This window comes from Tamandua tetradactyla, chromosome 5 (assembly GCF_023851605.1).
Source record: "Tamandua tetradactyla isolate mTamTet1 chromosome 5, mTamTet1.pri, whole genome shotgun sequence".
In the NCBI taxonomy this organism is placed as follows: domain Eukaryota; kingdom Metazoa; phylum Chordata; class Mammalia; order Pilosa; family Myrmecophagidae; genus Tamandua; species Tamandua tetradactyla.
The window spans coordinates 166,855,835-166,883,659 of NC_135331.1; the positions used below are offsets into that span (position 1 = coordinate 166,855,835).

At 37.6% G+C, this 27,825-nt stretch overlaps 1 protein-coding gene, 1 long non-coding RNA gene and 1 pseudogene across 5 annotated transcripts in view; 1 reads left to right on the forward strand and 2 right to left on the reverse strand.

Annotated features, from left to right (window-relative positions):
• Nucleotides 1-27,685, reverse strand: part of LOC143685035 (uncharacterized) — a 37,341-nt gene extending 9,656 nt beyond the window's left edge. The window contains exon 1 of one of the 2 annotated variants that reach the window (XR_013176331.1): nucleotides 27,669-27,685. This is a non-coding gene — a long non-coding RNA (uncharacterized LOC143685035). The remainder of the gene's footprint in view (nucleotides 1-27,668) is intronic. The other variant, XR_013176330.1, reaches the window with a different exon arrangement.
• AFG1L (AFG1 like ATPase) overlaps nucleotides 1-27,825 on the forward strand; it is a 291,317-nt gene that overhangs the window by 199,379 nt on the left and 64,113 nt on the right. The window lies entirely within an intron of this gene.
• On the reverse strand, nucleotides 23,021-27,782 carry LOC143685033 (transgelin-2 pseudogene; annotated as a pseudogene). The gene is made up of 2 exons (XR_013176329.1): nucleotides 27,714-27,782; nucleotides 23,021-25,664 (listed from the first exon to the last, which is right to left on the reverse strand). The product of XR_013176329.1 is annotated as a transgelin-2 pseudogene (transcript).

Here is a 27,825-nt window from a genome sequence, read left to right on the forward strand (position 1 = left end):
TCCATGAACACGGTATGCCCTTCCATCTATTTAGGTCTTCTGTGATTTCTTTCAGCAGTTTTTTGTAGTTTTCTTTATATAGGTTTTTTGTCTCTTTAGTTAAATTTATTCCTAGGTATTTCATTCTTTTAGTTGCAATTGTAAATGGGATTCGTTTCTTGATTTCCCCCTCAGCTTGTTCATTACTAGTGTATAGAAATGCTACAGATTTTTGAATGTTGATCTTGTAACCTGCTACTTTGCTGTACTCATTTATTAGCTCTAGTAGTTTTGTTGTGGATTTTTCTGGGTTTTCGACGTATAGTATCATATCGTCTGCAAACAGTGATAGTTTTACTTCTTCCTTTCCAATTTTGATGCCTTGTATTTCTTTTTCTTGTCTCATTGCTCTGGCTAGAACCTCCAACACGATGTTGAATAATAGTGGTGATAATGGACATCCTTGTCTTGTTCCTGATCTTAGGGGGAAAGTTTTCAATTTTTCCCCATTGAGGATCATGTTAGCTGTGGGTTTTTCATATATTCCCTCTATCATTTTAAGGAAGTTCCCTTGTATTCCTATCTTTTGAAGTGTTTTCAACAGGAAAGGATGTTGAATCTTGTCGAATGCCTTCTCTGCATCAATTGAGATGATCATGTGATTTTTCTGCTTTGATTTGTTGATATGGTGTATTACATTAATTGATTTTCTTATGTTGAACCATCCTTGCATACCTGGGATGAATCCTACTTGGTCATGATGTATAATTCTTTTAATGTGTTGTTGGATACGATTTGCTAGAATTTTATTGAGGATTTTTGCATCTATATTCATTAGAGAGATTGGCCTGTAGTTTTCTTTTTTTGTAATATCTTTGCCTGGTTTTGGTATGAATGTGATGTTGGCTTCATAGAATGAATTAGGTAGTTTTCCCTCCACTTCGATTTTTTTGAAGAGTTTGAGGAGAGTTGGTACTAATTCTTTCTGGAATGTTTGATAGAATTCACATGTGAAGCCGTCTGGTCCTGGACTTTTCTTTTTAGGAAGCTTTTGAATGACTGATTCAATTTCTTTACTTGTGATTGGTTTGTTGAGGTCATCTATGTCTTCTTGAGTCAAAGTTGGGTGTTCATGTCTTTCCAGGAACCTGTCCATTTCCTCTAAATTGTTGTATTTATTCGCGTAAAGTTGTTCATAGTATCCTGTTATTACCTCCTTTATTTCTGTGAGGTCAGTAGTTATGTCTCCTCTTCCATTTCTGATCTTATTTATTTGCATCCTCTCTCTTTTTCTTTTTGTCAGTCTTGCTAAGGGCCCATCAGTCTTATTGATTTTCTCATAGAACCAACTTCTGGTCTTATTGATTTTCTCTATTGTTTTCATGTTTTCAATTTCATTTATTTCTGGTCTAATCTTTGTTATTTCTTTCCTTTTGCTTGCTTTGGGATTAGTTTGCTGTTCTTTCTCCAGTTCTTCCAAGTGGACAGTTAATTCCTGCATTTTTGCCTTTTCTTCTTTTCTGATATAGGCATTTAGGGCAATAAATTTCCCTCTTAGCACTGCCTTTGCTGCGTCCCATAAGTTTTGATATGTTGTGTTTTCATTTTCATTCGCCTCGAGGTATTTGCTAATTTCTCTAGCAATTTCTTCTTTGACCCACTCGTTGTTTAAGAGTGTGTTGTTGAGCCTCCACGTATTTGTGATTTTTCTGGCACTCCACCTATTATTGATTTCCAACTTCATTCCTTTATGATCCTAGAAAGTGTTGTGTATGATTTCAATCTTTTTAAATTTGTTAAGACTTGCTTTGTGACCCAGCATATGGTCTATCTTTGAGAATGATCCATGAGCACTTGAAAAAAAGTTGTATCCTGCTGTTGTGGGATGTAATGTCCTATAAATGTCTGTTAAGTCTAGCTCATTTATAGTAATATTCAGATTCTCTATTTTTTATTGATCCTCTGCCTAGATGTTCTGTCCATTGATGACAGTGGTGAATTGAAGTCTCCAGCTATTATGGTATATGAGTCTATTTCCCTTTTCAGTGTTTGCAGTGTATTCCTCACGTATTTTGGGGCATTCTGGTTCGGTGCGTAAATATTTATGATTGTTATGTCTTCTTGTTTAATTGTTCCTTTTATTAGTATATAGTGTCGTTCTTTGTCTCTTTTAACTGTTTTCCATTTGAAGTCTCATTTGTTGGATATTAGTATAGCCACTCCTGCTCTTTTCTGGTTGTTATTTGCATGAAATATCTTTTCCCAACCTTTCACTTTCAACCTATGTTTATCTTTGGGTCTAAGATGTGTTTCCTGTAGACAGCATATAGAAGGATCCTGTTTTTTAATCCATTCTGCCAATCTATATTTTTTGATTGGGGAATTCAGTCCATTAACATTTAGTGTTATTACTGTTTGGATAGTATTTTCCTCCAACATTTTGCCTTTTGTATTATATATATCGTATCTGATTTTCCTTCTTTCTACACTCTTCTCCATACCTCTCTCTTCTGTCTTTTTGTATCTGACTCTAGTGTTCCCTTTAGTATTTCTTGCAGAGCTGGTCTCTTGGTCACAAATTCTCTCAGTGACTTTTTGTCTGAGAATGTTTTAATTTCTCCCTCATTTTTGAAGGATAATTTTGCTGGATATAGGAGTCTTGGTTGGCAGTTTTTCTCTTTTAGTAATTTAAATATATCATCCCACTGTCTTCTAGCTTCCATGGTTTCTGCTGAGAAATCTACACATAGTCTTATTGGGTTTCCCTTGTATGTGATGGATTGTTTTTCTCTTGCTGCTTTCAAGATCCTCTCTTTCTCTTTGACCTCTGACATCCTAACTAGTAAGTGTCTTGGAGAACGCCTATTTGGGTCTAATCTCTTTGGGGTGTGCTGCACTTCTTGGATCTGTAATTTTAGGTCTTTCATAAGAGTTGGGAAATTTTCAGTGATAATTTCTTCCATTAGTTTTTCTCCTTCTTTTCCCTTCTCTTCTCCTTCTGGGACACCCACAACACGTATATTTGTGCGGTTCATATTGTCCTTGAGTTCCCTGATACCCTGTTCAAATTTTTCCATTCCTTTCCCGATAGTTTCTGTTTCTTTTTGGAATTCAGATGTTCCATCCTCCAAATCACTAATTCTAACTTCTGTCTCTTTAAATCTATCATTGTAGGTATCCATTGTTTTTTCCATCTTTTCTACTTTATCCTTCACTTCCATAAGTTCTGTGATTTGTTTTTTCAGTTTTTCTATTTCTTCTTTATGTTCAGCCCATGTCTTCTTCATGTCCTCCCTCAATTTATCGATTTCATTTTTGAAGAGGTTTTTCATTTCTGTTCGTATATTCAGCATTAGTTGTCTCAGCTCCTGTATCTCATTTGAACTATTGGTTTGTTCCTTTGACTGGGCCATATTCTCAATCTTCTGAGCGTGGACCGTTATCTTCTGCTGGCGTCTGGGCATTTAGTCAGATTTCCCTGGGTGTCGGACCCAAGAAGGTTGTAAGATTTTTCTGTGAAATCTCTGGGTTCTGTTTTTCTCATCCTGCCCAGTAGGTGGCACTCATGGCACACGTTTGTCTCACGTGTTTGGAAGGGATCCCCCCGGTCACCGTTCTCCGCGGCCTGGCGATTTCCGATCCAATTCTCTCAGTTGGTCCGGGGGGCTGCGCGTGGTGGGGGCCTCAGCCGCCGTGGCTGGAGGGGACCGTGTGGCTCCTTTATTAATTCCCCTATTGGTGTTTCGTTGGACCCAGTCCCTGCCACTGTCGGAAATTCCCTCCTCTCCCTGGAGGGGTGTCGGTCGCCGGCCGCAGTGGGCCCGGGAAATCGCCACCGGACCAGGAAGCCGCCCGTGGGGGAAGGGCATCGGTTGCTGTCCTCCGCGGCCTGGGGAATTCGCCACCGGACCAGGAAGCCACCCACGGGGGAAGGGCGTCAGTCACCGGCCTCCGCAGCCTGGGGAATTCACCACCGGACCAGGAAGCCGCCTGCGGGGGAGGGGCGTCGGTCACCGGCCGCCGCGACCTGGGAAATTCGTCACCGGACCACGAAGCCGCCCGCGGGGGAGGGCCAGCGCGGCTTGGGTAGCCCTCTGATCCGAGACTCGTAGCCGGTCCAGGAAGCCGCCCGCAAAAGAGGGGCGCCGGCCACCACGGCTTGGGAAACTTGCCTCTCCGAGACTCTCAGCCGGCCCGGGAAGGAGGGAGGGAGGAGCTCCGGCCGCCACAGCTGCCGCTGCTCCGGGAATCGCGCACCGCTTGGGGATCTCACTGCAGCAGAGTCTCGCAGTCAGACTAGCCAGTCCAGACTGGGGTACGCTGTGTGTCCATTCCCTGCAGTGGCCCCGGGAGCTGTTCTGCACTGTTTCTGTTCACCTAGTAGTTGCTCTGGAGGAGGAACTAAGACGCACGTACCTTACTAAGCCGCCATCTTGGCCCCGCCTCTCCCTTTTAGACGTTCCAGTTTTCTCTCTCAAGTGAGAAGGCACACGGCAAACATAGTCAGGGTTTATCTCTGGACTGGATGGGTGCTTGGTGAACATGGCATCATCTGCTAGCTTTCTCTCCTGGCTTCCTGTTCCTTAAAGCTCCCCAGGAGGCATTTTCCTTCTTCATCTCCAAAGCTCACTGGCTGGTAGACTCGGCTTCTCTTGGCTATGTCATTCTCTGCTCTTTCAGAGATCTCTCATTCTCCAAAATGTTTCCTCTTTTATAGGACTCCAGAAACTAATCAAGACCCACCCAAATGGGTGGAGACATGTCGTCACCTAATCCAGTTTAACAAACACTCTTGATTGAGTCACATCTCTAGGGAGATGATCTAATTGCAGTTTCAGACAGACAGTACTGAATAGGGATTAGAAGAAACAGCTGCCTTTACAAAATGGGATTAGGATTAAAACATGGCTTTTCTACGGTACATACATCCTTTCAAACTAGCACAAATGGGTTAAAGAAAAAAATCAGAAGGGAAATTAGAAAATTCTTAGAGACAAAGGAAAACAAAGACGCAACATATCAAAATATAGGATGCAGTAAAGACAGTGCTCAGAAATTTATAGGTATGAATGGCTATATTAAAAAAGAATAAAGATCTCAAATTAATAACCTAATTTTACACGTTGAGGAACTAGAAAAATAAGAACTAAGCAAACCCAAAGTTAGCAGAATAGAAGTAATTAATATTAGAGCAGAGATAGATGAGCTAGAGAATAGAGCGAGAATTGAGAATACAAACAAAACAAAAAGTTAATCCTTTGGAAAAAAAAAAAAAAGGAAATTGCAAACCTTTAGCTAGAGTCACAAAATAAAAAAGAGAAAAGACACTTTCTGTTATTTTCAGAAAGGAAAGTGGTGATATCACTACTGACCTTACAGAAATAAAAAGGATTATAAGACAATATTCTAAACAATTGCATGCTAACAAACTAGATAATCTAGAAGAAATGAAGAAATTTCTAGAAAATATATGAATTAACTAAACCGATTAAAGAAGAAATAGAAAACTTCAACAAAGCTATAGTGAGTACAAAGATTGAATCAATAGTCAAAAACTTTCCGCTAAAGAAAAAAGCTAGAACCAGGTGGCTTCACTGACTAATTCTACCAAACATTTCAAGAATAATTAATATCAATCTTTCTTAAACTTTTCCAAGGAATTCAAGAGGAGGCACATTTCCTAACTCATTCTAAGAGGTCAGCATTGCTCTAATACCAAAGCCTGGTAAAAAGAAAATTAACAAGAAAAGAAAATTACAGCCAAGTTCCCTTATGAAGTGAGATGCAAAAATCCTTAACAAAATACTAACAAACTGAATCCAATGCCATATTTAAAAGACTATACACCATACCAAGTGGGAGTCATCATCCCAAGAATGCGAGGGTGGTTTATCATATGAGAATCAATCAATGTAATACATTACATAAATAGAATTGAATGGGGGAGAAAAGCATGATTACCTCAATAGATGTAGAAAAAGTATTCAACAAAGTCCAGTATCCTTTCTAGACAAAACACTCAACAAGTAGGAATAGAAGGGAACTTTCGCAACATGATAAAAGCCAATTATGAAAAACTCACAGCTATCGTACTCACTAGTGAAAAACTTAAAGCTTTCTCTGTAAGATCAGGAATGAAACAAGGATGCCCACTTTCACCACTACTATGCAATATTGTACTAGAAATTCTTGCAAGAGCAATTAGTAAGAAAAAGAAATAAATGGAACCCAAATTGGAAAGGAAGAAGTAAAGCCACCTTTGTTTGTAGAGAACATAATCTTATAGATAGAAAACCCAAAGCAATCCACAAAAAAGCTATTATATAAATGAATTCAGCCAAGTGGCAGGGTACGAGATCAAAACACAAAACACAATTGTGTCCCTATACACTAGCAATTAATAATCCATATAGGAAATTTTTAAAAAATTCCATTTACAATAGTGTTCTACTTTGCTAGCTGCTAGAATGCAATATACCCAAAATGGAATGGCTTTTTTAAAAATAAAGGGGAATTTATTAAGTTGCTAGTTTACAGTTCCAAGACTGAAAATGTCCAAATTAAAGCAAGCTAAAGAAATGTCCAATCTAAGGCATCCAGAGAAAGATACCTTGGTTCAAGAAGACCGATGACATTCAGGGTTTCTCTCTCACCTGGAAAGACACATGGCGAACATGGTGACATCTGCCAGTTTTCTCTCCAGGCTTCTTGTTTTGTGAAGCTCTCACTAGGGTATTTTCCTTCTTCATCTCCAGGGGTCTCTGGCTGCCTGGGCTCTGTCGGCTCCTGTGGTTCTCATGGCTCTTACTTTTTCCAAAGCATTTTCTCTTTTAAAGAATTCCAGTAAACTAATCAACACCCCCCTGGTATGGGTGGGGTCACATCTCCCACTAATCAAAGTTTATAACCCACAATTGGGTGTGTCACATCTCTGTGGATATAATCTAATCAAGCTTCCAATGTACAGGGCCGAATAGGGATTAAAAGAAATGACTGCCGGGCGGGCCGCGGTGGCTCAGCGGGCAAAGTGCTTGCCTGCTATGCCGGAGGACCTCGGTTCGATTCCCGGCCCCAGCCCATGTAACAAAAACGGAGAAACAGAATACAATAAAACAAGAAAATGTTTAAAGATGTTTCCCTTTCTTCCTTCCTTCCTTCCTTCTCTCTGTCTTTCCTTTAAAAAAAAAAAAAAAAAAAAAAAAAAGAAATGACTGCCTCCACAAAATGGATTAGAAATAGAATATGACTTTTCTAGGGAACATAATCCTTTCAAACTGGCACGAATAGCATCTAAAAGATATAGGAATGAACTTAAATAAGGATACAGAAGTCTTGTATGCTTGAGACTACAAACTGCTTTTGAAAGAAATTAAAGAAGACCTTAATAAATGGCAAGATATCTTATGTTCACAGGTTGGAAGACTTAGTATTGTTAATATGTCAGTATCACCCAAAGTAATGCACAAATTCAGTGTCATTTTTGCAGAAATTGAAAAACCAATTCTTAAATTTATATGGAACTGCAGAGGACCCCATATAGCCAAAACATTATCTTAAAAATGAAGAACAGAACTTAGAGGGCTCACATTGTATTATAAAGTGATAGTAACCAAAACAGTGTGGAACTGATACCAAGATAGAGAAATAGATAAGTGAAACAGAATTGAAAGTCCAGAAATAAACCTACAAATCTATGACCAACTGATTTTTGACAAGGGTGCTACTTGCAGTGGGAAGAGAATAATCTGTTCCACAAATAATATTAAAAAAAACTGGATATCCACATCCCAAAGAATGTAGTTATACCCCTCTCTCACATCATTTATATAAAAATCAACTGAAGATGTACCAAGGACCTAAATAGAAGAGCAAAAACTGTAAAACTCTTAGAACATAAGTTAGGGGCAAATTTTCACGTCCTGAGATTTTTCAGTGTATTCTCAGATATGACACCAAAAACTTAAGCAACAAAGATAAATTTGATTTCATCAAAAAAATTTTTTTTTAATTTTTTTATTAATCAAAAAAAAGAAAAGAAATTAACACAACATTTAGAAATCATTCCATTCTACAAATGCACTCAGTAATTCTTAGTATCATCACATAGATGTATGATCATCATTTCTTAGTACATTTGCATCGATTTAGGAAAAGAACTAGCAAAACAGCAGAAAAAAATATAGAATGTTAATATAGAGAAGAGAATTAAAATAATAATACTAATAATATATATATATATATATATATATATAAAGGAAAAAGAAAAAAAACAAAAACAAAAGATACAAACACACAAACAAACAAAAAACCATATTTCAGGTGCAGCTTCATTCAGTGTTCCAACATAGTTACATTACACTTAGGTATTATTGTGCTGTCCATTTTTGAGTTTTTGTATCTAGTCCTGTTGCACAGTCTGTATCCCTTCAGCTCCAATTACCCATTATCTTACCCTGTTTCTAACTCCTGCTGGTCTCTGTTACCAATGATATATTCCAAGCTGATTCTCAAATGTCGGTTCACATCAGTGGGACCTTACAGTATTTGTCCTTTAGTTTTGGGCTAGACTCACTCAGCATAATGTTCTCTAGGTCCATCCATGTTATTACATGCTTCATAAGTTTAGTCTGTCTTAAAGCTGCATAATATTCCATCGTAGGTATACGCCACAGTTTGTTTAGCCACTCGTCTGTTGATGAACATTTTGGCTATTTCCATCTCTTTGCAATTGTAGATAATGCTGCTATAAACACTGGTGTGCAAATGTCCGTCTGTGTCTTTGCCCTTAAGTCCCTTGAGTAGATACCTAGCAGTGGTATTGCTGGGTCATAATCCATTCTGCCATTCTATGTCTTTTGATTGGGAAATTCAGTCCATTAACTTTTAGTATTATTACTGTTTGGATAATATTTTCCTCTACCATTTTGGCTTTTGTATTATATATATCATATCTGATTTTCCTTCTTTCTACACTTTACTCCATACCTCTCTCTTCTGTCTTTTCATATCTGACTCTAGTGCTCCCTTTAGTATTTCTTGCAGAGCTGGTCTCTTGGTCACAAATTCTCTCAGTGACTTTTTGTCTATAAATGTTTTAATTTCTCCTTCATTTTTGAAGGACAATTTTGCTGGATATAGGAGTCTTGGTTGGCAGTTTTTCTCTTTTAGTAATTTAAATATATCATCCCACTGTCTTCTAGCTTCCATGGTTTCTGCTGAGAAATCTACACATAGTCTTATTGGGTTTCCCTTGTATGTGACAGATTGTTTTTCTCTTGCTGCTTTCAAGATCCTCTCTTTCTCTTTGACCTCTGACATTCTAACTAGTAAGTGTCTTGGAGAACGCCTATTTGGGTCTATTCTCTTTGGGGTGCGCTGCACTTCTTGGATCTGTAAATTTAGGTCTTTCGTAAGAGTTGGGAAATTTTCAGTGATAATTTCTTCCATTAGTTTTTCTCCTCCTTTTCCCTTCTCTTCTCCTTCTGGGACACCCACAACACGTATATTTGTGCGCTTCATATTGTCATTCAGTTCCCTGATCCCCTGCTCAAGTTTTTCCATTCTTTTCCCTATAGTTTCTGTTTCTTTTTGGAATTCAGATGTTACACCCTCCAGTTCACTAATTGTAGCTTCTGTCTCTTTAGATCTACCATTGTAGGTATCCATTGTTTTTTCCATTTTTTCTTCTTTGTCCTTCACTCCCATAAGTTCTGTGATTTGTTTTTTCAGATTTTCTATTCCTTCTTTTTGTTCAGCCCATGTCTTCTTCATGTCCTCCCTCAATTTATTGATTTGGTTTTTGAAGAATTTTTCCATTTCTGTTCGTTATTCAGCATTAGTTGTCTCAGCTCCTGTATCTCATTTGAACTATTGGTTTGTTCCTTTGACTGGGCCATATCTTCAATTTTCCGAGCGTCATCCATTATTTTCTGCTGGTGTCTGGGCATTTGATCAGATTTCCCTGGGTGTGGGACCCAGCTGGTTGAAAGCTTTTTCTGTGAAATCTCTGGGCTCTGTTTTTCTTTTCCTGCCCAGTAGGTGGCGCTCGTGGCGCTCGTCTGTCTGCACGGCAGTCGGCCCGGGAAACCGCGCGTGGAGGTGGGGGTCGCTGGCCGCCGCGGCTTGGGAGAGTGCCGGTCCTAATTGCCCAGCTGGCCCGAAACGCCAAGCGTGACGGGAGGGCCCCGCTATCCAACGTTCCCAGTCAGACCGGGGAGCCACGTGCGTGGAGGGGACCCCAGTCGCCAGCCGCCCCGGCCGGGAAAACGCGCGCCCCTCGGGTAGCTCACCGCAGCAGATTCTCCCTGCCCGTTCAGCTGTTCCAGAATGGGGTACGCTGTCTTTTTGGTCTCTGTCGTGACTCCGGGAGCTGTTTCGTATTGTTTCTGTTTCTTTAGTTGCTTTTCTGGAGGAGGAACTAAGACCCGCGCGTCTTACTAAGCCGCCATCTTCTCCGGAAGTCGATTTCATCAAAATTTAAAAAAGCTTTTCTGCATTGAGGGAAATTATCAAGAAATTGAATAGACAGCCAACAGAATGGGAAAAAATAGTGTCAAACTATATATTGGATAAGGATTTAATATCTAGAATATAGAGTAAACTCCCACAATTCAACAACAAAAATACAAACAACCCAGTTAAAAAAATGCGCAAAGAATTTGAATAGACAGTTTGCCAGTGAAGATATGCCAATAAACACATGAAAAGATGCTTAACACCATTAGCCATTAGGGAAATGCAAATTAAAACCACAACAAGCTATCACTTCACACCAACAAGGATGGCTGCTATTTAAAGGATGGGAAATAACAAGTGCTGGAGAGGATGCAGAGAAATTTGAATTCTAGTGCATTGTGGCTGGGAAGACAAAATGGCACAGCCACTGTGGAAAGTAATATAGTGGTTCTTTAAAAAGTTAAATATAGAATTACCATTTGACTCAGCAGTCCCATTTCTAGGAATATACTCAAAGAGAATGAAAACAGGATCACAAACATACTTAGATGGCAGTGTTTATAGCAACATTATTCACAATAACCTAAAGCTGACAATAACACAAATGTCCATCAACAAATGAATAGATAAACAAAATATGGTAATATTAATATTATTCTCCCTGGTGGGCTATTTGGCTATAAGAAAAAATAAAGTTATGAGAAGTGGCTATATAAAAATGGCTATAAGAAAAAATAAAGTTATGAGACATGCTGCAACATGGTAGAACCTTGAAAATATTATACTTAGTGAAATAAGACACATAGGCCAAAAATTGTATGATATCAATTATAAGAGATAACTAGAAATAGCAAATTTTCAGAGATGGAAAGCACATTAGAGGTAATCAAAGGAGGGGGGATGAAGCAAGAGGGAAGGAGAAGTGTTTGTAAAAAGAAAAAAGAAAAGAAAAAAATCAGGAAGGGCATAATTCAATTTTTAAAGAAAATATTTTTAAAAATTATCTCTGAAAGATATTTTTGCTGGCTGGTGAACTCAAGGTTGACAGGTACTGTTTTTCCTTTTGATACTTAAACGATGTTCTGTTTTCTTCTGACTTGCACTGTTTCTGATGAGGAATCCATTAGTGTTCTTATCTTTGTTCTTGTACATGTGGTATCTTTGTTGAGTGCTTGCATAATTTTCTTTTTTTTGCATGGGCAGGCTCCAGAAATCGAACCTGGGTCTCTGTCACGGCAGACGAGAATTCTGCCACTAAGCCACCGTAGCCCATAATTTTCTTTTTTTCATTCATTTTAAGCAATTTGATTATGACGTGCTTTGGTGTGGTTTTCTTCATGTTTCTTTTGCTTGGATTGTGTTTTGCTCCTTGTATCTGCATGTTTATACTTTTTATCAAATTTGGAGACATTTTGACTCTTGCTACAAAAATTTTTTTTCTGGCCCCCCATTCCTGGGCATCCAGAAAAACCTGTATTAGGCCCTTTATATTGTCCCACAGCTCACTGATGCTTTGTTCATTTTTCCTTCTTTTTCTTTTCCCTGTGTATTATTGTATATAGTTTCTTTAGCAGTTTCTTATCTGCTCTTAATTGCATCCAGTGTATTTTTTATCTCCACATGGTGAGTTGAATTTGGGTCTTAATGGATAGATAGATAGATAGATAGATAGATAGATAGATACATACATACATACATACACATCTCTTCCTTGTCTGTTCTTACTATACTCATGCCTTCCTCTACCTTATTGAACATATGGAATATATTTATAATTGCTGTTTTAATATCCTTGTTTATTAATTGTATCATCTTTGTCATTTCTGGGTGTGTTTCTATTGATATTTATCCTACTTATGAGTTGTGTTTTCCTGCTTCTTTACATGCCTGGTATTTTTTTTATTGGTTATCAGAAATTGTGAATTTTCCATTGTTGGATACTAGTCTTTTGTATTTCATTGTGTATTTGGAATTTGTTCTGGGATATGGTTAAGTTACTTGGAAACAATTTTATCTTTTTTGAGTTTTGGCTTTGTAAAGTGGTACCAGAGTAGCCTTTATTCAATGGGTACTTATTCCCACTACCGAAGCGTTCTGAGGATTCTACTTGATATACTGCATGTTAGGAGGGCTTTCTATTCTGACTGGTGGGAACACACACTATCCGTGGCCTTTTATGAGCTCTGGGAATTGTTCTGCCTGATGTCAGTGGTATTTTTCCCTGACTTTGAGTTGTTTCCTCTCATGCATGTACACGTAAGTACTCAGCCGAAGACGTAAGTCCCTCTGCAGATCACTGGACCCTACCCTATGTGCATCACCCTTCTTCCAGTACACTGCCCTGTGAATCCAAGTGCTCATGGACGCCCCAAATTCTGAATTCTGTTTTTTTTTTCCCAACTCAAAAGATCACTGGGCTCTGATTGGGTCATCCCTTCCTGAAGCCTGGAAATGCTCACCAGACAATAAGCTGGGGTTACTCATTTGTTGCCTCTCTCTCAGGGATCACTGTCCTGTACTTTCTGTTATCCGATGTCTGAAACCCATTGTTACATATATTTTTGTACATATATTTTTGTACATATATTTTTAGTTGTTCAAGGCAGGAGGGTAAGCCTTGGCTCTGTTATTCCATCATGGCTAGACCTAACCCATTATCCTGAAAACTAGGAAAATGAAGGGAAATAATCAAGTGTTTTTCCTGCTTTTAAAAGTAACCAATTCTTTGTATGCCAAAATAGTTGATAAAGAGAAGCTTCCTTTATAGAAGTTCCCTAGGTATAACAAAATGAAAAAAGAATGAAAGAATTAGAACATACCCATTTTGCAAAATCCTCATAATTTTAATGAATCAGGCAATGATCATAAGGAACTGCTACCATAAAAAAGTAGAGATTAGTAGACATTATTGGCCTCCTGTTGGAAGTACAGAATACCACCAATGAGGTAGTCTTGCTTTAAAAATTGTACCTGAATTTTGATCACTTTATATAATTTTTATAGTTTTACAGTTTTAGTTCTTATATTTAGGTCTTTAATGCATTTTGAGTTAATTTTTATATACAATGCACGATAAGGATCTATCTTCATTCTTTTGTGTGTGGACATTCAGTTTTCTCAGCACCATTTGCCAAAAAGACTATTCCTTCCCTCATTGATTTGTATTGGCACCATCGTCAAAAATCAATTGGCCATAAATATGAGGGTTTATTTCTAGACTCTGAATTTTACTCCATTGATCTCTATATTTATTCTTTTGCCATAACCATGCTCTCTTGATTACTGTAGTTTTGTACTAAATTTTGAAATTGAGACGTGTTAGTCCTCTAACTTTGTGATTCTTTATTCTATTGGCTATTCTGAGTCCTTGATTTACATATGAATATTAGGGTCAGCTTGTTGATTTCTGCTATAAGGCTGCTGGAATCTTGATAGAGATTGGTTGAATCTGTAGATCAATTTGGGGATTATTGTGATTGTAACAATATTAAGTCCTCTGATCCATGAACAGGGGATGTCTTTCCATTATTTAGTTCTTCAATTTAGTTCAACAATGTTTTGTACTTTTCAGAATATATTTTGCATTTTTTTGTTAAAAAATTTATTTTGTGAATTTTTGTTTAAATTTATTTGTAAATATTTTCTTTTTTTAGATAGCATTGCAAGTGGAATTGTTTTCATAATTTTATTTTTGGGTTTGTTTATTGCTATTGTATAGCAACACAGTTGATTTTATTTGTATATTGATCTTGTATCTTGCAACCTTGCAGAACTCATTTATTAGTTGTAATCATTTTTGTGTGTATTCTTCAATATTTTCTAAGTACAAGATCCTTTCGTCTACAAGCAGGTATAGTTTACATCTTCCTTTCCAATCTGGATATTTTTTAATTTCCCTTTCTTGTCTTATTTCCCTGATGAATAGAAGTGGCAAGTGTGGACATTCTTGTTTTGTTTGTAATCTTGGGGGCAGAGGATGTGGGGAGGACTCAGTCTTTCATTGTGTGTTTTAAAAAAAGAATCCTTTTTATTTCTATAAGTTTGGCAGTAATGTTTTCCTCTTTCATTCCTGATTTTTAGTAGTTTTAGTTTTCTTTCTTCTTTTCTTGGTCAGTCTAGCTAAAGGTTTGCTTTTTTTTTAAATCTTTACAAAGAACCAGCTTTTGGTTTCTTTGATTTTCTTTCTTTTTCTATTCTCTATTTCATTGATTTCCACTCCTAATCCTTATTATTTCCTTCCTTCGTTTGATTTTGGTTTCATTTTCTCTTCCTTGTCCATAATCTTAAAGTGGAATGTTAGGATGTTAATTTGAGATCCTTTTTCCTTTTTAAATGGCATTTATAGCTATAAATTTCCTTCTGAGTATTGCATTAGCTGCATCTCAAAGTATTTCCTAATTTCCCTTGTGATTTCTTCTTTGGCCCAATAGTTATTTAGGAATGTGTTGTTTAATTTCCACATATTTGTAAAATTTTCAAGTATCTTTCTGTTATTAATTTCTAATTTCAGTTCATTAAAGTCAGAGAACATATTTTATATAATTTCAATCCTTTCAAATTTATTGAGTCTTATTTTATGACCAAAATGTGGTCTTTCCTGGAAAATGTGTGTACACACTTGAGAAGAATGTGTATTCTGCTGTTATTTTTTGAGTGGAGTGTTAAATAGAGGTCTGTTAGTTCTAGTTTATATATAGTGTCATTCAAGTTTTCTATTTCCTTGTTTATCTTCTGCCTAGTTCTATCAATTATTGAAAGTTGTGTTTTGACATTTTCAACTATTATTGTTGCATTGTCTGTTTCTCCTTTCAATTATGTCTGTTTTTGTTTCAAATATTTGGGGACTTTGTTGTGAAGTGATATATGTTTATAATTATCTTCTTGATGGTTGGAGCCATTTTATAATGGTCATTATAAAATGTCCATTTTTTTGTTTAAAGTCTATTTTGTCTATTACTATAGCCATTCCAGCTTTCTTTTAGTTGCTGTTTGCATGATATATCTTTTTCCATCCTTTTACTTTCATACTGTTTGTATCTTTAAATCTAAAGTGTGTCTCCTGTAGACAGCACATAGGTGGATCTTTTTTTAAAAATCCAGATGGAGAATCTTTGCCTTTTGATTGAATTGTTTAATACACTCATGACTACTACTAATTATATAGTTGGATTTATGTCTGTCATTTTACTTTTTGTCTCCTGTATGTCTTTTTTTTTTTTTTTCCGTTCTTCCTTACTAATTTCTTTTCTATTAAATGAGTATTTTCTAGTGTAACAGTTTAAATTTTTAATGAGCTTTTTTCACTTAGTGAAAAACGGTGGTTTATCGGGAATATAAAGTATAAATATTCAAACTTAAATGTGGTCTGAAATACAGAATGAAGCACTGTATGTTGCTGTGGGTTTTTATCATTACAAGATCAATAATGCTATGAATATTTTTTTTTTTTTTTTTTTTTTTTTTACATTTTTTTTTTATTAATTAAAAAAAGAATTAACAAAACAATTAGAAATCATTCCAATCTACATGTACAATCAGTAATTCTTAATAACATCACATAGTTGCATATTCATCATTTCTTAGTACATTTGCATCGATTTAGAAAAAGAAATAAAAAGACAACAGAATAAGAATTAAAACAATAATAGAAAGAAAAAAAACAAAAAAAACAAAAACAAAAAACCTATACCTCACATGCAGCTTCATTCAGTGTTTTAACATAATTGCATTACAATTGGGTAGTATTGTGCTGTCCATTTCTGAGTTTTTATATCCAGTCCCGTTGTACAGTCTGTATCCCTTCATCTCCAATTATCCCTTCTCTTTTTTCTTTTTTTTTTTTAATTAACGGAAAAAAAGAAATTAACCCAACATTTAGAGATCATACCATTCTACACATGCAATCATTAATTCTTAACATCATCACATAGATGCATGATCATCATTTCTTAGTACATTTGCATTGGTTTAGAAGAACTAGCAACATAACCGAAAAAGATATAGAATGTTAATATAGAGAAAAAAATAAAAGTAATAATAGTAAAATCAAAACAAAACAAAACAAAACAAAACAAAAACCTATAGCTCAGATGCAGCTTCATTCAGTGTTTTAACATGATTACTTTACAATTAGGTATTATTGTGCTGTCCATTTTTGAGTTTTTGTATCTAGTCCTGTTGCACAGTCTGTATCCCTTCAGCTTCAATTACCCATTGTCTTACCCTGTTTCTAACTCCTGCTGAACTCTGTTACCAATGACATATTTCAAGTTTATTCTCGAATGACCGTTCACATCAGTGGGACCATACAGTATTTGTCCTTTAGTTTTTGGCTGGATTCACTCAGCATAATATTCTCTAGGTCCATCCATGTTATTACATGGTTCATAAGTTTATCTTGTCTTAAAGCTGCATAATATTCCATCGTATGTATATACCACAGTTTGTTTAGCCACTCTTCTGTTGATGGAGATTTTGGCTGTTTCCATCTCTTTGCAATTGTAAATAATGCTGCTATAAACATTGGTGTGCAAATGTCCGTTTGTGTCTTTGCCCTTAAGTCCTTTGAGTAGATACCTAGCAATGGTATTGCTGGGTCGTATGGCAGTTCTATATTCAGCTTTTTGAGGAACCGCCAAACTGCCTTCCACAGTGGTTGCACCCTTTGACATTCCCACCAACAGTGGATAAGTGTGCCTCTTTCTCCGCATCCTCTCCAGCACTTGTCATTTTCTGTTTTGTTGATAATGGCCATTCTGGTGGGTGTGAGATGATATCTCATTGTGGTTTTGATTTGCATTTCTCTAATGGCCAGGGACATTGAGCATCTCTTCATGTGCCTCTTGGCCATCCGTATTTCCTCTTCTGAGAGGTGTCTGTTCAAGTCTTTTTCCCATTTTGTAATTGGGTTGGCTGTCTTTTTGTTGTTGAGATGAACAATCTCTTTATAAATTCTGGATACTAGACCTTTATCTGATATATCATTTCCAAATATTGTCTCCCATTGTGAAGGCTGTCTTTCTACTTTCTTGATGAAGTTCTTTGATGCACAAAAGTGTTTAATTTTGAGGAGTTCCCATTTATTTATTTCCTTCTTCAGTGCTCTTGCTTTAGGTTTAAGGTCCATAAAACCGCCTCCAGTTGTAAGATCCATAAGATATCTCCCAACATTTTCCTCTAACTGTTTTATGGTCTTAGACCTAATGTTTAGATCTTTGATCCATTTTGAGTTAACTTTTGTATAGGGTGTGAGAGATGGGTCTTCTTTCATTCTTTTGCATATGGATATCCAGTTCTCTAGGCACCATTTATTGAAGAGACTGCTCTGTCCCAGGTGAGTTGGCTTGACTGCCTTATCAAAGATCAAATGTCCATAGATGAGAGGGTCTATATCTGAGCACTCTATTCGATTCCATTGGTCGATATATCTATCTTTATGCCAATACCATGCTGTTTTGACCACTGTGGCTTCATAATATGCCTTAAAGTCAGGCAGCGCGAGACCTCCAGCTTCGTTTTTTTTCCTCAAGATGTTTTTAGCAATTCGGGGCACCCTGCCCTTCCAGATAAATTTGCTTATTGGTTTTTCTATTTCTGAAAAATAAGTTGTTGGGATTTTGATTGGTATTGCATTGAATCTGTAAATCAATTTAGGTAGGATTGACATCTTAACTATATTTAGTCTTCCAATCCATGAACACGGTATGCCCTTCCATCTATTTAGGTCTTCTGTGATTTCTTTTAGCAGTTTTTTGTAGTTTTCTTTATATAGGTTTTTTGTCTCTTTTGTTAAATTTATTCCTAGGTATTTTATTCTTTTAGTTGCAATTGTAAATGGGATTCGTTTCTTGATTTCCCCCTCAGCTTGTTCATTACTAGTGTATAGAAATGCTACAGATTTTTGAATGTTGATCTTGTAACCTGCTACTTTGCTGTACTCATTTATTAGCTCTAGTAGTTTTGTTGTGGATTTTTCCAGGTTTTCGACGTATAGTATCATATCGTCTGCAAACAGTGATAGTTTTACTTCTTCCTTTCCAATTTTGATGCCTTGTATTTCTTTTTCTTGTCTAATTGCTCTGGCTAGAACCTCCAACACAATGTTGAATAATAGTGGTGATAGTGGACATCCTTGTCTTGTTCCTGATCTTAGGGGGAAAGTTTTCAATTTTTCCCCATTGAGGATGATATTAGCTGTGGGTTTTTCATATATTCCCTCTATCATTTTAAGGAAGTTCCCTTGTATTCCTATCTTTTGAAGTGTTTTCAACAGGAAAGGATGTTGAATCTTGTCGAATGCCTTCTCTGCATCAATTGAGATGATCATGTGATTTTTCTGCTTTGATTTGTTGATATGGTGTATTACATTAATTGATTTTCTTATGTTGAACCATCCTTGCATACCTGGGATGAATCCTACTTGGTCATGATGTATAATTCTTTTAATGTGCTGTTGGATACGATTTGCTAGAATTTTATTGAGGATTTTTGCATCTGTATTCATTAGAGAGATTGGTCTGTAGTTTTCTTTTTTTGTAATATCTTTGCCTGGTTTTGGTATGAGGGTGATGTTGGCTTCATAGAATGAATTAGGTAGTTTTCCCTCCACTTCAATTTTTTTGAAGAGTTTGAAGAGAATTGGTACTAATTCTTTCTGGAACGTTTGGTAGAATTCACATGTGAAGCCATCTGGTCCTGGACTTTTCTTTTTAGGAAGCTTTTGAATGACTAATTCAATTTCTTTACTTGTGATTGGTTTGTTGAGGTCATCTATGTCTTCTTGAGTCAAAGTTGGTTGTTCATGTCTTTCCAGGAACCCGTCCATTTCCTCTAGATTGTTGTATTTATTAGCGTAAAGTTGTTCATAGTATCCTGTTATTACCTCCTTTATTTCTGTGAGGTCAGTAGTTATGTCTCCTCTTCCATTTCTGATCTTATTTATTTGCATCCTCTCTCTTCTTCTTTTTGTCAATCTTGCTAAGGGCCCATCAATCTTATTGATTTTCTCATAGAACCAACTTCTGGCCTTATTGATATTCTCTATTGTTTTCATGTTTTCAATTTCATTTATTTGTGCTCTAATCTTTGTTATTTCTTTCCTTTTGCTTGCTTTGGGGTTAGCTTGCTGTTCTTTCTCCAGTTCTTCCAAATGGATAGTTAATTCCTGAATTTTTGCCTTTTCTTCTTTTCTGATATAGGCATTTAGAGCAATAAATTTCCCTCTTAGCACTGCCTTTGCTGCGTCCCATAAGTTTTGATATGTTGTGTTTTCATTTTCATTCGCCTCGAGGTATTTGCTAATTTCCCTTGCAATTTCTTCTTTGACCCAGTCGTTGTTTAGGAGTGTGTTGTTGAGCCTCCACGTATTTGTGAATTTTCTGGCACTCTGCCTATTATTGATTTCCAACATCATTCCTTTATGGTCCGAGAAAGTGTTGTGTAAGATTTCAATCTTTTTAAATTTGTTAAGACTTGCTTTGTGACCCAGCATGTGGTCTATCTTTGAGAATGATCCATGAGCACTTGAGAAAAAGGTGTATCCTGCTGTTGTGGGATGTAATGTCCTATAAATGTCTATTAAGTCTAGTTCATTTATAGTAATATTCAGATTCTCTATTTCTTTGTTGATCCTCTGTCTAGATGTTCTGTCCCTTGATGAGAGTGGTGAGTTGAAGTCTCCAACTATTATGGTATATGAGTCTATTTCCCTTTTCAGTGTTTGCAGTATATTCCTCACGTATTTTGGGGCATTCTGATTCGGTGCGTAAATATTTATGATTGTTATGTCTTCTTGTTTAATTGTTCCTTTTATTAGTATATAGTGTCCTTCTTTGTCTCTTTTAACTGTTTTACATTTGAAGTCTAATTTGTTGGATATTAGTATAGCCACTCCTGCTCTTTTCTGGTTGTTATTTGCATGAAATATCTTTTCCCAACCTTTCACTTTCAACCTATGTTTATCTTTGGGTCTAAGATGTGTTTCCTGTAGACAGCATATAGAAGGATCCTGTTTTTTAATCCATTCTGCCAATCTATGTCTTTTGATTGGGGAATTCAGTCCATTGACATTTAGTGTTATTACTGTTTGGATAATATTTTCCTCTAACATTTTGCCTTTTGTATTATATATATCATATCTGATTTTCCTTCTTTCTACACTCTTTTCCATATCTCTCTCTTCTGTCTTTTTGTATCTGACTCTAGTGCTCCCTTTAGTATTTCTTGCAGAGCTGGTCTCTTGGTCACAAATTCTTTCAGTGACTTTTTGTCTGAGAATGTTTTAATTTCTCCCTCATTTTTGAAGGATAATTTTGCTGGATATAGGAGTCTTGGTTGGCAGTTTTTCTCTTTTAGTATTTTAAATATATCATCCCACTGTCTTCTAGCTTCCATGGTTTCTGCTGAGAAATCTACACAAAATCTTATTGGGTTTCCCTTGTATGTAATGGATTGTTTTTCTCTTGCTGCTTTCAAGATCTTCTCTTTCTCTTTGACCTCTGACATTCTAACTAGTAAGTGTCTTGGAGAATGCCTATTTGGGTCTAATCTCTTTGGGGTGCGCTGCACTTCTTGGATCTGTAATTTTAGGTCTTTCATAAGAGTTGGGAAATTTTCAGTGATAATTTCTTCCATTAGTTTTTCTCCTCCTTTTCCCTTCTCTTCTCCTTCTGGGACACCCACAACACGTATATTTGTGCGGTTCATATTGTCCTTGAGTTCCCTGATACCCTGTTCAAATTTTTCCATTCTTTTCCCTATAGTTTCTGTTTCTTTTTGGAATTCAGATGTTCCATCCTCCAAATCACTAATTCTATCTTCTGTCTCTTTAAATCTATCATTGTAGCTATCCATTATTTTTTCTATGTTTGCTACTTTATCCTTCACTTCCATAAGTTCTGCGATTTGTTTTTTCAGTTTTTCTATTTCTTCTTTATGTTCAGCCCATGTCCTCTTCATGTCCTCCCTCAATTTATCGATTTCATTTTTGAAGAGGTTTTCCATTTCTGTTTGTATATTCAGCATTAGTTGTCTCAGCTCTTGTGTCTCATTTGAGCTATTGGTTTGTTCCTTTGACTGGGCCATATTCTCAATCTTTTGAGCGTGGACAGTTATCTTCTGCTGCTGGCGTCTGGGCATTTAGTCAGATTTCTCTTGGTGTTGGACCCAGCAAGGTTGTAATATTTTTCTGTGAAATCTCTGGGTTCTGTTTTTCTTATCCTGCCCAGTAGGTGGCGCTCGTGGCACCCGTTTGTCTGCGGGTCCCACCAGTAAAAGGTGCTGTGGGACCTTAAACTTTGGAAAACTCTCGCCGTCCTGGGGGTTCGCTAGCCGAAACGGCTTGAGCCGGCCCGGGGTCTGAACGCAGGGAGGGTTGCTAGTCGCCGCAGCCAGGGAAAGAGCCTGTCCGAATTTCCTAGTCGGCCCTGGGCAACAAGCGTGGCGGGAGGGCGCCAGCGGCAGCGGCCCGCCCGAGAGAGTGCACGTTCCCGGGGAGTCACGGGTTTGGAAGGGGCCTCCCCCACCCGTCACCGTTCTCCGCGGCCTGGGGGTTTCCGATCCAATTCTCTCAGTTGGTCCGGGGGCTGCGCGTGGTGTGGGCGCCAGCCGTCTTTGTTTCAGGGGACCGCCTCTCCAATTCTCCCAGCCGGCCCGGGAAGGGGGAAGGGAGTAACTCCCCCGCTTGCCACCCCGCCCGGTAAGGCCCGCGCGCCTCGGCGATCTCACCCGAGCTGCTTCTCTCAGCCAGCCAGCCGTTCCAGGATGGGGTACGCTGTCTTTTTTATCTCTTGTTGTGGCTTTGGGCGCTTTCTGTATCGTTTCTACTCCCCTAGTAGGTGTCCTGGAGAAGAAACTAAGATCCGCGCGTCTTACTAAGCCGCCATCTTCCAGGAAGTCCCGCTATGAATATTTTGTCTAAGGCCATTTGTGGAGAAAGAGTGCTCTGGTTGGAAAGTATGGTTGGGTCTGAAGAGTAGATACATAGTAGAGTATCTTCATCATAAGAACAAATACATCTTTGCTGATATTTTATAAATGAGTGAGGTTCTGTGATATTCTTAATACAACTTCCTGCTTTATAACTTTTAGGGCATAATCAGATAGGCTATTTATTCATTTTTTCTGTTAAAATCACAAAATTGTCCTATTGGCGTGATTTGGATACACATTTAAATATTGGTTAATTACTTGGGCATTAATTCAAGGACCACTGAATTAAAAATTAATTTCAAGGATGTGAAACTATTCGAGGCACTGCCTACGAAGTTGTACAGCTGCAGAAGTTAACCTTGTGTAGACTTTAATACCAAGTTCCATCTAACATCTCAGCACACCTTTTATCTTCCATTTCTTTGTTGAACTTTGATTTGACAATGACCTATTGCAGCGTTCATTTTCCAGGAGGTCAGACACAACCAGAATAGAACCGGCTCATCATTTCCAACTGAACACATTGTCAAAGTATATGGCTGCACTCATCTAGTAAAGTATAAGTCATCTAAACTATATACATACTATATGTGTGTGAGTAGATAATATATATATATATATATATATACACACATGTAAAAGTACAGAAGAATGTTTTTAGATTTCCTTGGCTCATTTTTATTTCATGTTCAAATAGATCACAGTTACCACCACTAAGAATGACAACGGTCATTCTTCAACATAAGAAAAGTTGATCTGGCAAAAGTCCGAAGGCTTCAGTTACTGCCTATGTATCTTCTTTGTTTTTGTTCCCCTATCCCCGCAGCCCCACCAAAAAAAAAGAGCCTGGAATTCTTTATTTAAATCAGCAAAACACATTCCTCAAACCCCAGACCCAGGAAGGCAGCCCTCCCTCCTCTGTCCCCTCATCCCCACTTCTTAGCAACAGCAAGGGGAATGGAAAATGAGAAGCCAAGAGGGCCTCCACTGGGGAAGGCTGCCCCAGATGTATGGTGAGCACAGTCCAGCTGTAGCTTGGGTGGGAGCTGCCGCAGACCCCTCCCTATAAGTTAAGTCCCTGCAGTCACAACTGTGGGAGAGTTGGAAGGAAGGCCATTGGACATCAGAAGTCCAGAAGGCAGTATTCCTAAATCCCAGCCAAGGAATGGATTGAGGGCACAGAGCCTAGGAAAGAAGCTGGAGAGAAAGAGAAGACGAATTGGGAATGGGGTGAGGCTCCCAAATTTTTGTCCCAGGGAAAAAGAAGAGACCAGTTGGTCCAGTTTGGATGCATTTGGAGAAGAGAATGTATTAGTAAGCATGGGAGAGAAGCTGCTGTTGGGCACCCCCAAAGATGTTAGGATGGGCCAGGTCCCCAACCAGGCAGAGAGGAGCTTGAAGACTCCAGGGAGTGAGTGTCAGGGAATGTAATTGCTAAATACACATACACACACACATATGTATTTTAACCTTTCACAGGGCAGAGACAGGGTAGGGGCAGGATCAGAGGTTTTTCTGTGGCATCTGTAACTGGTCATGCCTGCCTGAGACACTCCATGGTTAGTCCTCACTTGTAACCCAGTCATGTTCTTGCCCTCTTGCTACTGGTTGTCCGAGAAGTTTCAGGAGTTCTTCTTGGATTTCTTAGGAAACCAGTTGGGATCCCCAGAGAAGAGGCCATCATCCTGGCTACTGCCAGCCCACCCAGGTTCATCAGTGTCTGCTGTCTACAAGCCATGTTCTTCCCTTCCCAGAGGTCCACACTCTGGAAGATGTCGTAGTGCTGATGCCGTAAGGCTCAACTGGTCGCAGGAACTAAAGATCTGCTCCAACTGCTTGAAGGCCATAGTGGAGTACTGGATCTTCTTTACAGGGGCTTGGCTTTCAGGGTACAGTCCATTAATGAGCTCACACAACAGTGTGCCATCCTTGAACCGGTTCTGGAAGTTCTCACAGCCAGGCTGGGCTAGCCCACATCTTGAAGCACTGGGTGATGATCCACTGAATTAAAATCTTCTCCAAGTTCATATTATACTGTTTCTTGATCTTCTGCTGCACCTCCCAGCTCAGACCATAGGCAGGTCCCCCATTGGCCATTCTGAAGGGTGGTGGGTAGCTTCCAAGTGGGCTGGACTGTGGAGCACTCTGGGCAGGGGTTGCAACGCTAGTCTGTGTATCTTTTTTAACTTTTAAAACTCCCTGAATTTTTTTCCCCCAATATGATATGAGCATATTCTTCTCCTAAAGAAAGGTTAGAGCTGCTTAGTTTCCAGTTTCTTTTTAATCTTTATTGGCTTTTGAAAATACTCAGTCATATACCTTTCTGAATTTTATTTTTGAAAAAAAAACAACTTTGGGGTATATCAAGTTGCAGTTCTGCATGATTCCATTTTTTGGGAAAATACGATATATAGATTCGATAGAAAATTTCTATGGCTTTTGGGGCTAAGAAGAGGACTAAAGCCTAATATTTGAGAGCTAAAGGTACTAGATCCCAGTTTCTGCATTATACACAGGTCAAGATTAATGGAACCAGGTAACTTACTCTTTAGATGATTAAGAAGGGTGGGAAATTTAGAGAGTGAAATAGATCTCTGTACAGTCAATTAAGCCTTTGAGTGATTGAGAAGATAAATACTAGGGCAAAAATCCATTCTAACAACTGATTCTGTTATGTGAAACAAACCTACAGAATTTGAAATGCAACCAAGTCCGTTTTACAGTAAGGCAAGTATAAACCAACTTAATCTTAGACCTGCCTCCACCCCCAGATTATGTTTGGTCTAAGGACAAAGATCCGGACAGCATGAATGTACGAGTAATCAGTAGAGTGAGAAGGCTCACTGCCAGGAAAGTTTGGCACAAGAATTCTAAGAGGAAGGGGAAATTTCTCTCTCACCGAATCAACTTTGGCTCTCTGGAATAGAGAACATGTGGAGAGAGGGACCAAGGAAAGCCAACCCTATTCTACTTGTTGATACCTTAACAAGCTGTTGATTTTTAAAAAGAATAAAGAGGCAAAGTGTGGGTAGCTTTCTCTTCCACTGAGTCAATCCTAATGAAGTGGGAGGTTCTTGAAGAAATTAATTTCCATTTAAATTCATGTGTGACCTTCCTCCAGAAGACTCAAAGTGTTTTGGAATTTTTGTTGAGAGTTTCAAATGATCCAGCAATAATAAGGTCTGTTTTTTTTTCTTGACATGTTCTGTTTCTTTGAGTTTCAGTTTTATGTTGAATGCCTAATTTCAGTTGTAGAAATTTTCTTGAAACAGGAATGACTGATTACTTTCCCTTCTGGCTTCCTAATTTAATATGGAAAAATAAATTATAATTCTTATATTCCTAAAGCAATCAGGCTTTTAATCCAGTGTACTATACTCACAGGACCCTGTAGGAATTGGTGCCAAATTTCCTGGCAACTAAACAGTAGGCTATTCCAGGGCTTTTCTGACTTAAAGACACAGTGGTACTAGCCAATTGAAAATAGAAACCTACCTCTCTGCTGCAGTTTCTGAGCTTAACAAAAGCTGACAAAAGCAATGAAATGGGTGGATTTTACCAAAGCATTGCAGAACAAAAGGAAAGAAATCTGTTCTCTGCTCAGGCTTCCCTCCCTTCTATCCCCTGAAAGCACCTGAAAAGAATGACTCTGCTTCCTCATTAGAAATGACTTTGAATTTCATATTGTGATCAACTTTTGACTACCTGTGGATAGTATCTGCACTATATATGATTAGGCAATTACTCGGGTTGTATGTATTTTACAGGAAATTACTTAAATTTTTTACACTTTAAGTTGTAGGAGCTTATGTGTCTGTATCCTTTTCGTGAGAAAATGAGATATGATTCATGGCATCTGAGCTTAATTCCTTTATTGATTCCAGATCATTTATTTTGTCACTACCTAAGGCATTCTTCTATGAGATATGCCTCTTTGTGTTTAAAATAGAACTATACAAAAGCTAAGCAGAATATTTTCTTCCATGCTTTGTGACATTATATTCTTGCAGCTCCAAAAGAAAACTCTGAATTTAGCTCCCTTTTAATACTGAAAAATCATGTTTAATTTGGTACCATCTTTATGCTGAAGATGATATCTTTATGCTGTATACAGTATCTTTAGATTATAAGAGATTTCTTTATTTTTCCATGTAACAGTAGTTGGTTACTAGATATTTCCCCTTCCTCAAATCTTATTGGCTAGTTTGCAATATTTTTCAATTATTTTGTCATTTAAGTCTAATTTTAATCACTATTTGTATTTTTATAATCTTTATCCTTGTATATTTTTGTGTGAATTTATTTTATGACTATACCAGCCAAGTGTCCTCATGTGTTTTTTTGTTTTGTTTTGTTTTGTTTCCAAACTAGCTGATCCTCGTCCTTCTTTTCAGACATAATTATATTTCTGAGTATAGATTTTTATTGCAAGGTAATGCTGCCCATCTTTTCAAATGGTTCAAGTGGAAAACAGACAAAAGGGTCTGGAATTATAGACGCTCACCTTTGTTCCCCACCTTTTCAGAGTTAAAGGCATTTTCTATGACTGAAGTTTTCACTTGAAGAATGAACTTCTGTTCTTGAAATTCCTTAATTAATAAAGTCACGGGATCTTAGGTGCTTTTAAGAATGGATTTAAAAATTTTAGATATATCAGTGCTATTTTATTAACAAAATGCTTCTGGATTAACCATTTCATTAGTTATGTTTGAATTTTATGCCCCATCTATCAAAAATAATCTGAGGCAATTTACATTAAAATCATTCATAATACACCCATTATAACAATAAAAATGGAAAATGCCAAGTGTTAACAAGGACGTGGAACAAATGGAACATTTATACATTGTTATTAGAAGTATAAATGGGTTCAGCCACTTTGGAAAAGTGTTCAGAAGTATCTCCCAAACTGAACATATGTATACCCTGCGCCTGTATTCTGACTTACCTTGGTCCTGATAAGATCAGCTTTTTTTTTTTTTTTTTTTCACATGGGCAGGCACTGGAAATCGAACCCAGGTCTTCGGCATCGCAGGCGATAGCGCTGCCTGCTGAACCACCATGGCCTCCCCATATCAGCTTTGTTTTTATCTCTGATTGAAACCTGATCTCTTTTTCCGTAACTAACAGTTGTCAGTGGCAACACTGACTTTCAGAGTTGCAAAACTCCAGCTTTGAGTATTAGGTGTCACAGAAGTACCCAGCATTCCAGGAGAATACCAGCTTATACACATACAGCACTGCATCTCAGAATCTAGAAATACATTTACAACTCCAGACTAAGTGTGACAGCTATAAAAACTTACAATTGAGGCTCCAGTTTCTATATAAGTATTTTCCAAGAGACCTACCATATTTGTTTTTTTTGTCTCTGGCTCATTTTGCACAGCACAATGTTCATCTCATGCCTCATGACTTCATTCCTTTTGGTAGTCACACAGTATTCCAACATATACATCACAA